The following is a 14,192-nucleotide window of genomic DNA, read 5'->3' as shown; positions in this document are numbered from 1 at the left end:
CTCATATAACCGCTCAGCCTGGACACACAGCGCCCCCAGCCTGTGTTGGAGATTTGCAGTTCAGAAAACAGCTGTGTCGAGCAGAAACTGATCTTCCTGCTTTAGTTAAGGTTATTGGACGGTTACTGTGGGGGTATAGCGCTTGTATCTCTCTTCTCTGGCTAAACACTATCTACTGTAAAGTATAGAAATAGACAGAAGCTGAAATACAGCTACAAATACTTCAGTAAGGCCAGGCACATAGGAAAGTTTAATACACATGTTCTATGAATCACTTTGCCTAGATTTTTGAACTCTGTTCGAGCTCTGATATACTGTAATCGTCTCGGCTCCTGCCGCTGTCACTGGGAGAGTGACTGCATTCCGTAGGGCTACAGGTTGATTTCACAATGCCACATTTAGTGAAATACAGGAGAAACCGCAAGGAAAACAATGTTTTAATAAATCTTCTTCCGTTTTTTTTTATTGCGGTCTTTCACATTTGAATGCATACCTTGCAGTAAATCTTTCCAGATTACAGGCAGCCCAAACAGTTCTTAAGGCAGAATTCGAAGCCTATTTGACTTTCTGCTGATCACATTGAAGAGTTCACGAAGCATTTCCCTGCCTATCATGTGCCCGCAAACTGGTTTCTCCATTTTTCCGTGTTAGCGAGCACAACAGTCGGGAAACATGTAAGATAGTAGCTGTAAGGAGTGGGATATGAACCCACCCGTCTATTCAGAGGACCGGGACACCCAAGCAAGGAAAGACAAGAGCTCTTGAGTTTGGCGCCTTAGACCACTGGGCCATCCTGACGAGCTAGATAAAACGGTCTGTTAAAAGCACCAGTAAAGTAAATGCTTTGCAGGAGACGCGCCAAGTTCCCTGTTGGAGCCTAAACGGTTCGCGGAAATCAAATTTTCGGATCGATTCAGAGTGTGCTTTACAGCCTTTGTGTAATATTTTGATCTGCTAGGGTGCAGTCGTCTTCACAATCTGGATTATCTCATAAAGAGCGACGTCAGTGTAAAACAGCTATCATTTTTAAGAACAGACGTTGTTTTGTATTATTCTAATTGGTTTATTTTCCTGATTGCAATGTATTGTGAAGCATAAAAGCCAGCTGCATAAATCTCTAATTCGCGTCTTTGATGAAGGCGTTTCAAATAGCAGCCAGTGCAGGATTTTTGCTTTTAGAGCATGTATTACATTGTAAATAGTCTTAAATAAGCTTAAATTCGCACACTGTTATTTAGACAGCGCCAACCAGTCTGACCTCCTACAACTTTCGGTGCCGGCTGACTAGGTCTTACAGCAGCTGCAGCCAGAGTAGCCGTAATGGCAACACAGTGCTTGGAGTTCAGCTATTCTTCTGCAGAACCAGCGGTATCGGAATATATTGATCCGCATAAGAAGCGCGTTCGGTTTCTGATCGTTTTTATTGAGCGCTGCTCTAAACTTTACATTTGCTCGTACTAGTTTTCCCTATGAACAAAACACATTTCCCTAATTACATGATTTCACTTTTTTCTTTTCAACAAGTAGAAATAAATAAAATATAATTCCATATAAAAGCCCCAGGCAGGATGGTTGGTGGTCTAAGGCGTTGCATTCAGGTTGCAGTTTCTCCTTGAGGCGTTTGTTCAAATTCCACTTCTGACAAAGAAGTTAGAGTAGAAACGATAAAATCCCTAGGTAGAAAACATCTCTCATTTCACGTGTTTAATGTTAATTGTCTCAGTGGTTGCCTCGGTGATTGATGGATCTTCTCTCTTGCAGGGTGACGGCAAACGTCTTCAGAGAGGGAGTCTCACACGCACGGCTTTTCTACATCAAGAGCGGAGACAACAGAAACAGACTTCAAACTGAAATGAATTACTTCTTGAGCGTTTATGACCGTCTATAAAAAGCTGAGAGCAGGTGAAAACGTCTTTTGAAATGAGGAAATGTCTGCTGACAGTAAACAGAGCTCACGCTGAGCTCCGGACAAGTGCTCCTCGTTAGTACAGTGCTGAGTACACCCGCTTGTTGCGCGGGAGACCGGGGTACGTTTCTGTGACAGGGCGCTGGTTTAATTTTTTAACAACCTGACTTCACTTAAAAAGTGTGTACTGTGTTCTAAGTTTCGGACTAGTTAGTGTGGTAGAATATGGAGATCATCCCCAGCTCTGAGCTCAAATGCAACAACATGTCATGCTGAACAAAGTCAGAGCCCAGCTGAACTCAGTGTAGTGCTCAGGACTCGGGAGCATTGTTGAGTTCTAATTAGTACGAACTGCAGGGGTTCTGAATCAGAACATTTCAATTTATCTGATCAGTAAATTAAAATGCAGGACACTGTAAAATAGGATTATTACTGTGTCTCTGTCTCGTTTGTCCCTCACAGTTTAAAAGATACCAGAAAGGACACACAACTACTAATGTGATACTTATTGGAAATAGTCCCAAAACAAGCACGTCTGGCAGCTGGTAGACTCCTGTAATTTTGCAGTGACAGAACACTTAGAAGATTTGCAATCTATTTAAATATGAATTTACTAAATTTCAGTTCTCTTCACTCCCCGGCATAACTGAACTCTCACTGTCGCATACTAAAGGCTTATATGCATTAGCTGTGATAAAGCTTCTAATAAACACATAATGAAACTTAGTTTTGTTCCTCATGATCCTCTTCTCGATCCAAATGAAATGTTTAATATGATCCCCCGAGAAAAAAGAGTCCATTTCTGCCTGGAATGATTGATGCCTCATCAAACATTTTGTAATATCCCCGGAAGTTTATACAGTAGAATCCTGGTTCGTCGGTTAAATTCAAGGTAAAAAAGACTAAGGAAACGAGTGGGAAACGATGTCGATCTGTGATTTAAATCATCCGGAACATTGCACAACATTGAGCAGTATGTGACAGAGAGCAGCACCTGACATCCCTTCGATAGCTCAGCTGGTAGAGTGAAGGACTGTAGTGGGAACAGCTGGGAATCCTTAAATTGCTAGTTTGACTCCGGCTCGAAGGAAGGTACTTTAATCAAATAGTTAAAATAGCGAATCTGTTTTATTCAGACATTGATCAAAAGCTCAATAAATGAAGCAGAGGCTCCTGTTCTGAATTCAGCTCACGTCTGATTGTCTTGTTTTGGCCAAGATCTGATCTTTCAATTAAGGGACTACTCTGTCTGCTTTGTAATTCAAAAATACATACAAATGTCAAGTTTTTTGTAGATATAAAGGTTTTCTCTGTTTTCAAAGGATAGCTACTTAATTGGCTTCATGATTTGGTATTGATTTTGTATCGTTGTATTATTAAGTTTGTGCTTTCTGTGTTTTTATCGTATTGTGAACTTATTTTTTAAACAAATGCTTACAAAGGCAGACAAGGCACACATCTGTTTATACCAGCGGTGAATTGTACATTTTTATTAAGTACAATCTACTGTGCACTTTTGGGAGTATAACAGGTTCGATATAAAGTGGCAAAAATATAAAAGGGAAAAATACCCCAGACTGCGTGTAAAGGCCTCGTTGTGACTGTTTTATTTTTAGATAAAGATGGCGTACTGTGCACAAAATGTTGCAGAAACACAATCTGATATTTTAATAACTATTATTTTAATAATTTGACAAGTATGAGGCCCCGGATCCAAATCTTCAGTCCTGATATTTTTAAAAATGATATCTTCCCTTCCTCTCATGGAAGTCACACGATGTGAACAATTGTTTTTTTTTCACGTTGCGATCCAAAGAGCCTCAGACGCACAGTCAACAGTAACCAAACCAGGATGGATTCTGCTGGGAGCCGGACTGAGCTCATTCTCACTCCCTGTGCTGAAAACAGAATTATCTCTTCCCCGAACATCGTCTACAGCTGCTAGATATTGCTCTGCGTCCTACTGCTCCAGCAATTCCTTTGACCAAAGACAGATCACTTGTGCGCTTTTAACCTTCTTGCAGCTACAGGCGAGACTGAAGCTGGAGATGTGAAGGCACCCGCTGGTGCATGTTCTCCAAATTTCACAATCGCGACAGACTTCTCTTTTTTTAAAAAAGTAGATATAGCCCTGAAAAAAGCATTAGCTTTATCAGTTTTTACATTAATCAAACATGATATTTTTATTACATTTGTTTAAACATATATAGCGCTTTTCTGGACACTCCACTCAAAGCGCTTTAGAGGTAATGGGGACTCCCCTAGTGCGCCAGAACACTCACCACACATCAGCTATTAGTGGGGAGGAGAGCAGAGTGATGAAGCCAGTTCAGAGATGGGGATTATTAGGAGGCCATGACTGGTAAGGGTCAATGGGAAATTTGGCCAGGATGCCGGGGTTACACCCCTACTCTTTCGAGAGACGACCTGGGATTTTTAATGACCACAGAGTCAGGACCTCGGTTTTACGTCTCAGCCAAAGGACGGCACCTGTTTACAGTCCAGTGTCCCCGTCATAATACTGGGGCATTAGAACCCACACAGACCCGCCCAGCGACAGAAACCAGACGGTACCGTGTGTCGGGCTCGGCTGCGAGCAGGACAATGACGTTACGGGGACAAAGTAGAGAAAATCAAAACGGTTCTATAAAAGACCTGTGTCAGCTGTCAGTTCACAGTCTGGACTCTAAATCCACTGATCCAATTTCAAATATCGCTAACACCTGAGCTGCGGCTTCTTTCGAGTAGTTATTCAGGAGAACATTATGTTAATCATATAGATGAAACGTTTAATATATTCAGGTGGGTAGCTACGTCAGCATTCGAATCTGCAAAGGAACAAGTAATACTGTAGGTTTATTCCATGCTGAAAATAGAAGAGAGAAAACAAACCTGAAGAAGGTTTCACAGCTGAAACGTTATGTTTTCTCTCTTCTCTTTTCAGCATGGAATAAACCTATTCCCAGTGGGCGGTGATTCGTCGAATATACGTATATTCACAGCGAAAATACGGCTATACGTATATATACGTCGTTGCGACGTATAATCAACGTCGAATTGCAACCGTAAAATTGACGACATTAATAAACGCATATATAACGTCGAAAACACATCTAACACAGTGCCTGGGGCTTTTTACTGTATATATCGTGTGTGCCGCAACTAGGAGTATACGGCACTCTGCATAGTGTACGAAGTAAATTTATTTTATTATTTTATTAATAAATATAATAAATTAATTAATTACTGCGAAAATAATTTACTTCGTACACTGTGCAGAGTGCCGTATACTCCTAGTTTTAAAACTGACAAAAATGTAGAAAACACGTTTCTCACTTAGAATTTAAGATGGGGGTGGGGTATTACTAGTAGCGGCGCTGAACTCACCATGGTGCAATTCATTTACGTGACGGGCTAGTGGTTTAATGGATAACGCGTCTGATTTCGTTTTATAAGATTGTCGATTCGACTTCTCCCGGGGTTTTGTGATTTAAATCAGGCTTTTTGTGCAGTGTGCCTTTTCTCTTGTCGTGTTCAAGATGATTCGCTGCATAAGCTCCTGACTGGGTGTTTTGTACTGCTCTGTTATTTCATTCAGATTACTTAAGTGGTGTACAGATAAAACCCAACTGCGTGGTGTAATTTCCGGGTTCGGCAAACACATGCAACACAGCACCTGCAAACACATCAGCTGATCTCGACGTGAGTTGAACACGCAACTTTCTGAGCTGGAGTCAGACACGCTACCGTTGCACCACTAGGTCACTCGCCGCAAGTGCTTTTAATTCCCCCAAAGAAAAAAATCAGCTTCCCTGAAAAAGATTTTTTTCATTCTCTCCTGTGAGGAGCGCCGCTCTTCCAACGAGGGTCTCTTCTTCCCAGACCACAGATTATTCTTCCCGCCAGTCTCTCTCACAGAGAGCAGACACACCGTCTCCACTAATGTGTTTACTACATCTATATATCTGACCCCCTACAGCCCCGATATACAGCCCGGATATTCGATATTCCCCAATAAAGAACCAAAAATATTCCTGGATAGGATATTTACCACCAGCCTCGTGAACATCTCATCTTGACCTCTTCAAGGAGGAGCACAATTAACACAGAATCCTCTCTCCATTTAGCAAATAACACAAAACACTGTTTACCTGTCAAGACAGAAAACCAGGCTGCTCCAGGTGAGGGTTAAACTCACAACCTCGGCATGACCACTGATGATGTCATTTTACATGGCCTGAACCAGGAAAGAGTTTGGAAGTTATGTCAAGAAGTTATGGTGTTGTTTTAATACTTGCCTACTCTTTTAATTTTTCGGTCAAATCTTTTATTTGGGAATACTTTCAATTGATGTTAATCCTTGTCCCGATGCACGATTCTGGGCCATGGTGCATCTTGAATAATGTTCTTATAGGCTTCAGTTTGGAAAAGTGGGCTCTTCAGAAGCTACCGAAACCGCTAATGGTTACATAACACTTAATGCAAAAGCAACGGTCGGGTTTGAAAAAGAATATTACTTGCTATGAATACAAACACTGTTACAGGAGGGGTGTTAGGGCTATTTTAGCTTAGATCATCCATTCATCTTACATTTCTTCTCCATCTATATCAACAGCGAAATCGCTACTGAGCGCTAAAGGCAGGTCCTGGCAATACAATCTTCTTAAGAAAACATTTTTTCAAACTATTTCTACTACCATACGTCAAGTAAAAGATACCGATTGCACGCAACTAATAAAATCTCTTTTCCAGGGACGTTGTAGCTAGATGCAAATTACAATCGAAAATGTATCAGCTTTAAAATTTTCTTTTGGATCCACAGGATGATCAGCATGAACCATCAAAGAGCCTGTAGCTGCAAGAAGGTTAAAAGCGCACAAGTGATCTGTCTTTGGTCAAAGGAATTGCTGGAGCAGTAGGACGCAGAGCAATATCTAGCAGCTGTAGACGATGTTCGGGGAAGAGAAAATTCTGTTTTCAGCACAGGGAGTGAGAATGAGCTCAGTCCGGCTCCCAGCAGAATCCATTCTGGTTTGGTTACTGTCAGACTGTGCGTCTGAGGCTCTTTGGATCGCAACATGAAAAAAAAGAACAAAAAACAATTGTTCACATCTTGTGATTTCCACGAGAGGAAGAGAAGATATCACAAAAAAAAAATCAGAACTGAAGATTTGGATCCGGGACCTCATACTTGTCAAATGATTAAAATAATAATTATGAAAATATCAGATTGTGTTTCTGCAACATATCGTGCACAGTACGCCATTTTTTTCTAAAAATACAGTAGATTGTACTTAATAAAAATGTACAATTCATCGCTGGTATAAACAGATGTGTGCTGTGTTTGCCTTTGTAAGCATTTGTTTAAAAAAGAAGTTCACAATATGATAAAAAACACAGAAACAACAAACTTAATAATATAACGATACAAAATCAATACCAAATCATAAAGCCAATTAAGTACCTATCCTTTGAAAACAGTGACATTTGTATATACTTTTGAATTACAAATCGGACAGAGTAGTCTCTTAATTCAAAGATCAGATCTTGGCCAAAACAAGACAATTAGATGTTAGCTGAATTCGGAACAAGAGCCTTTGCTTCATCGTTTATTGAGCTTTTGATCAACGTCTGAGTGAAAAAGATTCGCTATTTTAACTCTTTGATTAAAGTTCACAAAAGCACCTTCCTTCGAGCTGGAGTGAAAACAGCGACTTAAGGATTCCTAACTGTTTCTAATATAGTCCGCCACGCTACCAACTGAGCTATCGAAGGGATCTAAAATACTCCTCTCTGGCACATATTGCCCAATGTAGTGAAATATTCCGGGTGATTAAATTCCAGTTCGACATCAAGTTTCCAACTCGTTTCCTTAGTCTTGTTTACCTTGAATTTAAGCCACAAACCAGGATTCTACTGTATAAACTTCCGGGGATGTTACAAAATGTTTGATGGCATCAATCATTACAGGCGGAAATTCACTCCTTTTTTTCTCGAGGCATCATATTAAACATTTCATTTGGATCGAGAAAAGGATCACCATGAGAGACAGAACAAACTGTTTGATTCCGTCTTTATTGGGAGCTGTATCACAGCTAATGGATGTAAAGCCTTCAGTATGCGATAGTGAGTTCAGAGTTCAGTTATGCCAGGGAGTGGGAGTGAAGAGAACTGAACTGAAATTGAGTAAATTCATATTTAAATAGAGTGTAAATCATCAAAGTGTTCTGTCACTTAAAACTTATTACAACACTACCAGGAGTGGGGATCGAACCCACGTGGACTTTCGTCCATTGGATCTTAAGTCCAACGCCTTAACCACTCGGCCATCCTGGTCTACAGCAATATGCTGCTCAGTTGTTTAACATTTAAATATGATTCAACAATTAAAACAAAAAAAATTAAACCAGCGCCCTGTCACAGAAACGTACCCCGGTCTCCCGCGCAACAAGCAGGGGTACTCAGCACTGTACTAACGAGGAGCGCTTGTCCGCAGCTCAGCGTGAGCTCTGATTGCTGTCAGCAGACATTTCCTCATTTCAAAAGACGTTTTCGCCTGCTCTCAGTAATTAATGTCGGTTTGAAGTCTGTTCCTGTTGTCTCCACTCTTGACGAAGAGCAGCCTTACGTAGGAGACTCCCTCTCTCAAGAAGTTTGCCATCACCCTGCAAGAGAGAAGAGCCATCAACCACCAAGACACTTAACATTAAACACATGAAATGTGAGATGTTTTCTACTTAGGGATGTTATCGTTTCCACTCTAACTTCTTTGTCAGAAGTGGGATTTGAACAAACATCTCAAGGAGAAACTACAACCTGAACGCAACGCCTTGGACCACCAGCCATCTTGCCTGTGGTTCTTAAATGGAATGATATGTTTTATTTATTTCTACTTGATGATAAGGGAAAAAAAGTTAAATGTAATTAGGGAAATGTCTTTTTTCATGGGGAAAACAAGTCTAAGCAAATGTAAAGTTTAGAGCAGCACTCAATAAAAACTATCTGAAACCGGTAGCGCTTCTTATGCGGATCAGTATATTCCGATACCAGTAGTTCTGCAGAAGAATTAAGAAAAGCTGAACTCCAAGCACTGTGTTGCCATTACTGCTACTGTGGCTGTAGCTGCTATAAGATCTACTCAGCGGGCACAGAATGTTGTATGAGGTCGGACTGGTTTGCGATGTCTAAATAACAGTATGCGAATTTAAGCTTATTTAAATAAGAGTATTTAGAATATAATACATGCTCCAAAAGCGTTAATCCTTCAGTGGCTGCTATTTGAAACGCCTTCATAAATGACACGTAATAGAAATTTATGCAGCTAGATTTTATGCTTCACCATACATTGCAGTCATGAAAATAAATCAATTTTCTTTAACACCTCTGGAAAAAGTTCTTCTGTGGAGCAGGTTTCAGACCTCTGCGTACAGCGCCCTTGATGTCATTTTATTTTTACAGCAGCAAGCATCCTGAAAGTTTTTTTTTATATTTTTTTATTTGAACAACAAAAATACATATAATACAAAAAAGAGCACATATGACGTATCAACAACATCGTCAGGGGCACGTGCTATAATCCAATTACACTTTCTGAAAAATCTACTGTCCAGGCAAATGTACATGCTGATCTACAGAGTTCTTTTCTGCACTGAGCTGCTCATTTGAAATCCAGAAGGCAACACAGACGTGCTCCTATACCAAGAGTCTTATCTGGACCACCTGGGTAAAAAAACAGGAAACCTAAGCACTAATCTATACTGACAGCTTTTGAAAAGGAGCTCTGTAATATGCACAAATACAAAGACAAGGTATACATACTCCATAGGTTTAAAATTCAGGAATATGAATGGTCAATTGTTTACAATTGGAGTTTTTATGTTTCGTATGATTTAGCGACTTTTTTACAACATGTAAAAAAAAAACAGCACACCTAAATGACAAAGCCTTGGAGCTACAGAGAAAAACAAATTGCGTTTAAAGTAATTTTAAAGGCTCGAGATAACATTGCACTATAAACGCAAATGTTTGTTTTCTTTGTCGCACTTACGTTTTGTTTCATGCAGTTTATTTCTGACACAAGACATAACAAGCTTGTGTATTTATGACAAAAAAGCAGGGCAACAATTTTCATTGACCTTGAAACTAAAATTGTTAAAAAGTAAGTTAAATGCACATAAAGTAAATATATTTTCTCATATAATGGTGTGTTTTTTTTTGTCTAAGAATCCTTCATGAATGGTTTAACAGACACTTTGCATGATTAAAACAAATATTTACGAATTTTAACGTTTTATACAATAAAGTTTTATTGTGAACATGAGCCCTGTTTATCGATATCACCAATACAGTTCTGGATTTTATTCTGCCTTCCTACTGTATGCACAGATGAATTTTCTTTCACACAACAGCTCGCATGTGTGGTAGGGTATTAAAAGAATGATGTTGGCTTTTAATTGATAAACCATTTGCGTTTATACAAAATCACAATACGTTGTCGCAGACATTGGGACATTCTCTGTTTAAACACCTGTCGTTTTCTCTTATATTGGCTCCTGTGCTTCGGTCCATTTGAGAGAGGAGAAGACACTGAAAAAGTCTTGTGAAAGTGGATTTTGCACCTGCGCCAATGCTGTAGTGGTATCATACAGACGCTCATACAAATCCATCACACGCTGAAAGCTCCGGAAGGCAACATAAAATATTGCTCTGTCTGTTGGTGGATTAGGTATGCACGCTTTTTTAATGTAAAATGCAATGTAAAAAGATCAAATTTGATTCAAAATCGATTAATGTAAAAACCGATAAAGCTCATGTTTTTAATCTAGTTTTATCTATATCTAGTTTTTCAAAGGTCTTTAAAAAAAAATGTTTATCGCGATTGTGAAAGTTAGAGAAGGTGTACCAGCGGGTGCCTTCATATCGCCAGCGTCAGTCTCGCCTGTAGCTGCGAGAAGGTTAAAAGCGCACAAGTGATCTGTCTTTCGTCAAAATAATTGCTGGAGCAGCAGGACGCAGAGTACCATCCAGCAGCTGTAGATGGTATTCGGGGAAGAGCTGATTCTGTTTTTAGCACAGAGAATGAGCTCAGTCCGGCTCCCAGCAGAATCCATTCTGGTTTGGTTACTGTCAGACTGGGCGTCTGAGGCTCTTTGGATCGCAACGTGAAAAAAAAAAACAAAAAACAATTGCTCACATCGTGTGATTTCCACCAGAGGAAGGGAAGATATCACTTTAAAAAAAAAAAAACAGAACTGAATATTTGGGTCCGGGGCCTCATACTTATCAAATTATTAAAATAATAATTATTAAAATATCAGATTGTGTTTCTGCAACATCTCGTGCACAGTACGCCGTATTTAACAATAAAACAACAGTCACAACGAGGGCTTTACACGCAGTCCGGGGTATTTTCCCCTTTTATATTTTTCCCACTTTATATCGAACCTGTTATACTCCCAAAAGTGCAGAGTAGCTTGTAAATATAAATGTACAATTCACCGCTGGTATAAACAGATGTGTGCCTTGTTTGCCTTTGTAAGCATTTGTTTCAAAAATAAGTCCACAATACGTTAAAAACACAAAAAACACAAACTTAATAATATAACGATACAAAATCAATACCAAATCATAAAGGCAATTAAGTACATATCCCTTCCTTTGAAAACAGAGAACACCTTTATATCTACAAAAAAAAAAAAAACGTGACATTTGTATATACTTTTGAATTACAAAGCCGACAGAGTAGTTCCTTAATTCAAAGATCAGATTTTGGCCAAAACAAGACATTCAGACGGGAGTTTAATTCGGAACAAGAGCCTCTGCTTCGTGGTTTATTGAGCTTTTGATCAACGTCTGAGTGAAAAAGATTCGCTATTTTAACTCTTTGATTAAAGTTCACAAAAGCACCTTCCTTCGAGCTGGAGTCGAACCAGCGACCTAAGGATGCCTCACCATTTCCACTACAGTCCTCCGCTCTACCACCTGAGCTATCGAAGGGAAGGTGGGAATACTGTTTATCTTGAATTTAAGCCACGAATCAGGTTTCTGCAGTATGAACTTCCAGGGATATTACAAAATGCTTGATGGGGCATCAATCGTTCCAGGCGGATATTGACACCTTTTTTTCTCGAGGGATCATATTAAACATTTCATTAGTATCGAGAGGAGGATCACCATGAGACACAGAACAGTTTCATTCTGTCTTTATTAGAAAGTAGTGTTTGTGCTACATTAATAATATTTTCGTGGAAATATAGAAGTTGTAATTTTTAAAACTCATATTTGAATCGAAATGTGGTTTTGAGTTAAATATTAGCATGTTAATGTAATTAGTTTGTGTTTGTCATCACTATATATTGTAACGCAACGGGGGCTCAAGCGGGCGCCCTTGCCGCATTAGGTCGGCCCCATCCCGACTGAGGCTTGAACCCGGGACTTCTGCGTCTCTCTGCAGCGACCCAGCCCGGTGAGCTAAAGAGAGATCTCTTTTCAGCCCAGTAGCTGTAGTCCTGCTATCACAGGGAAGGGCGGTGACGTCACCTGCTCTGGTACGCCGGCTCTTACACAGTACCTGTCGGCCGTAAGCGTTACAATATATTCCCATGTTACTATAATTTGTAGCTGAAGTTTACTAGTTTGAACTACATATTTTTCAGGTGTGAATAATTGTATATTTTCAGAATAAATTTCTAAACCAAATCATTGGCTTGATTTACTAGTTTCTACACCTGTAAGACCTATCTTTGATGTATAATAGACCTTTAACTACATAGGTATAACAGTCCTCTAAATGTATCCGTATAATAGAACTCCAACCATTATGTATAATGGACATACTGTATAATCAGAGATGTCTAATTGACGTATAATGATATACGTATATTAGAATTTCATTCTAGACCCATTACGGACCACATTTATATGTCTAAGGTATGCGTTTAATCAACGTACTGTATATTCTACAGTACATCTTCTGCCCACTGGGGAGACACTACAACAGGTAACACCCCGTGTGAAAAATCATGAGCATCTGTAAAAGCTCTCTACCTGTCCGCTCTTAACAGAGACGTGACGAGGGTCTAAAGGGACATTTTGAGCCGTAGAAACATTTTATCATTCTGTACTTTCCTGTGCAGTCAGGCCAATTCCACTTCAACTGCGCCTGACAACGGAGGTCGTTTTGAAAACAACGAGAGTAAAGGGACACTGCATATCTGCAGAACATCACGTCCGAGTTTCAGGACAGTAACATCAGAGATTGGAAGCTAGGGAGTTTCAGGTCTGTTATAGGTTCATGAAAGTCATACCTTTGCAATAAATATTTCAGAATCCCAGTCAAATCCAGTACAATTGCTGCACAGATCTGCATTCTACAATAAGAAAACTGTCCGTTTAATCAAACACGCCGCATAAAGCATTTTTAAAACAGGAGATATTGTTTTGGAATGCATCTTTCTATAAAAATAAAATGATTTGAAGGGCGCTATAAGCAGAGGTGTGAAAGCCTGCTCTACAAAAGAACTATATCCAGAGGTGCCAAATAAGTCGAGGTTTCACCTCGTGAGAGAAAGCATCTCACAAAACGAAGTTGCAGTCGCTTCCATGCGTCATAACACCACTAGGTCAAACAACAAGAGCTGAAGAGCCGCTGTCGAAAGTAACGCGGCCGAGCTCTCTAAGGAGCTGGATTAAAGCTCCAGTCTCTTCATGAGCATCTGTTGGAGTCACACCGCTGCTATGTATCTCCTTGTTAAAAATCTTTCAAGGCATGGTGGCCAAGTGGTAAGGTGTTGGTTTTATAAACCCAAGTTTGTGGGTTCAAGCCCCACCTGTGTCTGCTTCATTTGTCACCACTCCCCTTTAGTTTCAAAGTCTTAAAAAAACTTGCAATGTAGGAGTCTCTATAGTAAGAAGAACATAACTGTCGCCAGTAATTAGGGTTCTTGCATATTCTGCCCTGTTTTTTATTCTACAAAGCCTGTCTCTCTTCACACCCATCTTCCAAATGATCGCCTCAGCATTGGGAAGGAACGTGCATTTGGTATAGACCCACTCCACAGTCTGATCACAAACAGATCGAGTGAGCTGTCAGTCTAGGTTGGAAGTAAGGTTCGAAAGCACTTAAAATCTGACTTAGGAACGAGAAGACTGTGTTTTTTTTCTTTAAACAAGTAAACGATAAAATTATATAAGTAGTGGGACAAAACATTGTCTGCCTGCAAGACTATGTCATGCTAAACGCCACAAATTGTTTTCGTCCAGTCGTGTCAATCGTCCTAAAGTTACG

The 14,192-nt window shown here is 39.8% G+C and overlaps 3 non-coding genes across 3 annotated transcripts; 1 reads left to right on the top strand and 2 right to left on the bottom strand.

Annotated features, from left to right (window-relative positions):
* Positions 1 to 8,159: 8,159 nt before the first annotated feature.
* Positions 8,160 to 8,242, bottom strand: trnal-uaa (transfer RNA leucine (anticodon UAA)). Its single transcript has one exon. It is a non-coding gene; the product is annotated as a tRNA-Leu (tRNA).
* Positions 8,243 to 11,814: 3,572 nt separating this feature from the next.
* Positions 11,815 to 11,902, bottom strand: trnay-gua (transfer RNA tyrosine (anticodon GUA)). The gene is given in 2 exon segments: positions 11,815 to 11,850; positions 11,866 to 11,902. It is a non-coding gene; the product is annotated as a tRNA-Tyr (tRNA).
* A 1,768-nt stretch (positions 11,903 to 13,670) lies between these two features.
* Positions 13,671 to 13,742, top strand: trnai-uau (transfer RNA isoleucine (anticodon UAU)). The gene has a single exon. It is a non-coding gene; the product is annotated as a tRNA-Ile (tRNA).
* Positions 13,743 to 14,192: the final 450 nt, after the last annotated feature.

Source organism: Atractosteus spatula, chromosome 10, assembly GCF_055471065.1.
Source record: "Atractosteus spatula isolate fAtrSpa1 chromosome 10, fAtrSpa1.hap1, whole genome shotgun sequence".
NCBI lineage: Eukaryota > Metazoa > Chordata > Actinopteri > Semionotiformes > Lepisosteidae > Atractosteus > Atractosteus spatula.
This window is presented reverse-complemented; position numbering and strand designations above follow the sequence as displayed.